This window comes from Triturus cristatus, chromosome 2_1 (genome assembly GCF_964204655.1).
Source record: "Triturus cristatus chromosome 2_1, aTriCri1.1, whole genome shotgun sequence".
Taxonomy (NCBI): domain Eukaryota; kingdom Metazoa; phylum Chordata; class Amphibia; order Caudata; family Salamandridae; genus Triturus; species Triturus cristatus.
The window spans coordinates 569181666-569185096 of NC_140581.1; positions in this window are offsets into that span (position 1 = coordinate 569181666).

A 3431-nucleotide genomic window follows, 5' to 3' on the forward strand; every position below is an offset into this window, starting at 1 on the left:
CCTGTGTATGTACACCCCTGTACGTTCGAGTCCTACCCCCACCCCTGTACGTGTCCTACCCCCGTGTATGTACACCCCTGTACGTTCGAGTCGTACCCCCACCCCTGTACGTGTCGTACCCCCGTGTATGTACACCCCTGTACGTGTCGTACCCCCGTGTATGTACACCCCTGTACGTTCGAGTCCTACCCCCACCCCTGTACGTGTCCTACCCCCATGTATGTACACCCCTGTACGTTCGAGTCGTACCCCCATCCCTGTACGTGTCCTACCCCCGTGTATGTACACCCCTGTACGTTTGAGTCGTACCCCCACCCCTGTACGTGTCGTACCCCGTGTATGTACACCCCTGTACGTTTGAGTCCTACCCCCACCCCTGTACGTGTCCTACCCCCGTGTATGTACACCCCTGTACGTTCGAGTCGTACCCCCACACCTGTACGTGTCCTACCCCCGTGTATGTACACCCCTGTACGTGTCGTACCCCCATGTATGTACACCCCTGTACGTTCGAGTCCTACCCCCACCCCTGTACGTGTCCTACCCCCGTGTATGTACACCCCTGTACGTTCGAGTCGTACCCCCACCCGTGTACGTGTCCCACCCCCGTGTATGCACACCCCTGTACGTTTGAGTCGTACCCCCACCCCTGTACGTGTCCTACCCCCGTGTATGTACACCCCTGTACGTTCGAGTCGTACCCCCACCCCTGTACGTGTCGTACCCCCATGTATGTACACCCCTGTACGTGTCGTACCCCCCTGTATGTACACCCGTGTACGTCAGAGTCGCACCCCCACCACAACCTCCTAAGTACGGAGCGCACCCCAGGCCCCAACATCACAACCGCATGTACGAGTCGTACCAAGCCACACACAAGGACAGCACTGTACAACCAAATGTCCCATGTACACACCGTACACACGCTAAAAACGCACGTACACAACCAGGACAAACCAAAACAACACAAGAATACACCATTCGAATGGCACAAAGCCACAAAACATGTCCAACAACCACTAAAAAAACACATTCACTGACCTGCAACTGCCAAAAACAAACAGAGGCCCAAAACACCACCACTCCTTATAACACACCCACCCAAACTTCAAACACAGCCACACCCACCAATGGACCAATAAAAAGGGCCCACACACACAAACCATGAGCCTTTGCAACAGACTCACTGCTGCCAGACACCACAGACAACCTACAGCACCATACTACAAGCTTCACCACACCTTACACTTGCACACCTTCACACAACCACCTTCACAAACACCCCCTCATCACATTCACACACACACACACCTGCACAACCACACCCACACACCCACAACCATCCACACACCCCCCCCACCATCCACACCCACACCCCTCACCATGCCCACTAACAAGAATCCAAAGTTCAGTAACCGAGAGTTGGAGGTCCTTGTCGATGAAATCCTCAGAGTCGAGCCACAGCTCTTTGGAACATTGGTCAGACAGACCAGCATTGCAGCAAAAACAGCCATGTGGCAGACCATCGTCGATGCTGTGAATGCTGTTGCGGACACCAGAAGGAACAAGCAGGAATGCCAAGCCAGGTGGTACGATCTGCGGAGGATGGTCCGAGCCAAGATGCTGGATGAACACAACCAGGCCAACGTCACTGGAGGAGGGCCGTCCCGCAGACCCGTACACTACCATCCCTGGGAGGAGAGGGTGATGGCCATACTGCCGGTGGAGGCAGTCGAAGGATTAGGAGGACTCCGAGACCCGGGTGAGTACACAAACAACGCACCTCACATGGGGGGAACGTCATCCACAACCAAAATCACAAACAGGCACGCAACCACCCCAAGCTATCGCATGACTCAACCACACTCCATGAACACGCACATGCCACTGCCGCCACCATGCCCCATGCACCCAGCTGGACAATGTCAAGTCACAGGCCACAGAAGACACCAACACATGACACGGTAACCCGGATGGCGGGAGGGTGGGCCCCAAAATTCACATAGTGCAACTCAGAAGCAGACAACAATGCCCTCTGCCCATATGGCCTAGGTCACAGCCAGACAAACAGTGTGTCCCCACACAGGAAAGACTCGCCAGCAAATGGCGGACACCTTGCATCAACACATGGGGGTGAAGGCACTGTTTTGCACATGACAGCAGCTAATGAACAGCCAACATTGTGAAAGAGTGGCAGCACACACCACCACAGCAGCAGCGCCGAGACACACACTACACCCAATGGGTGCCTGGAGATCAGAAACAAACTCACATCAACAAGCCAAGGGCCATTCAAAGATCTGCTAACAGTGTGTGCCCAGGAAGCTGGGCTGAGGTGACAGAGGGTGACACACAGAGGGAGGGAGAGGGGGATAGAGAGGGAGGGAGAGGGAGGGAGAGGGGGACAGAGAGGGAGGGAGACACAGGGAGACGGACAGAGGGAGGAGGCTGACACACGGAGGGAGGGAGAGGGGGACAGAGAGGGAGGGAGACACAGGGACACGGACAGAGGGAGGAGGCTGACACACGGAGGGAGGGAGAGGGGGACAGAGAGGGAGGGAGACACAGGGACACGGACAGAGGGAGGAGGCTGACACACGGAGGGAGGGAGAGGGGGACAGAGAGGGAGGGAGACACAGGGAGACGGACAGAGGGAGGAGGCTGACACACGGAGGGAGGGAGAGGGGGACAGAGAGGGAGGGAGACACAGGGAGACGGACAGAGGGAGGAGGCTGACACACGGAGGGAGGGAGAGGGGGACAGAGAGGGAGGGAGACACAGGGACACGGACAGAGGGAGGAGGCTGACAGACGGAGGGAGGGAGAGGGGGACACAGAGGGAGGGCGACACAGGGACACGGACAGAGGGAGGAGGCTGACACACGGAGGGAGGGAGAGGGGGACAGAGAGGGAGGGAGACACAGGGACACGGACAGAGGGAGGAGGCTGACACACGGAGGGAGGGAGAGGGGGACAGAGAGGGAGGGAGACACAGGGAGACGGACAGAGGGAGGAGGCTGACACACGGAGGGAGGGAGAGGGGGACAGAGAGGGAGGGAGACACAGGGACACGGACAGAGGGAGGAGGCTGACAGACGGAGGGAGGGAGAGGGGGACAGAGAGGGAGGGCGACACAGGGACACGGACAGAGGGAGGAGGCTGACACACGGAGGGAGGGAGAGGGGGACAGAGAGGGAGGGAGACACAGGGACACGGACAGAGGGAGGAGGCTGACACACGGAGGGAGGGAGAGGGGGACAGAGAGGGAGGGAGACACAGGGAGAGCAAATCAGCCGTGTGGTGTGTGGGAATGTCTGCTCGTCAGCAGGTAGACTGCGTGCATGTAGCCAAGGGTGGCCAGTGCCAGAACCCCCCCTCTTCTCCATGGCAAAACACAGGGCCATGTCACAACCTGTTCACAAGCACAACGAC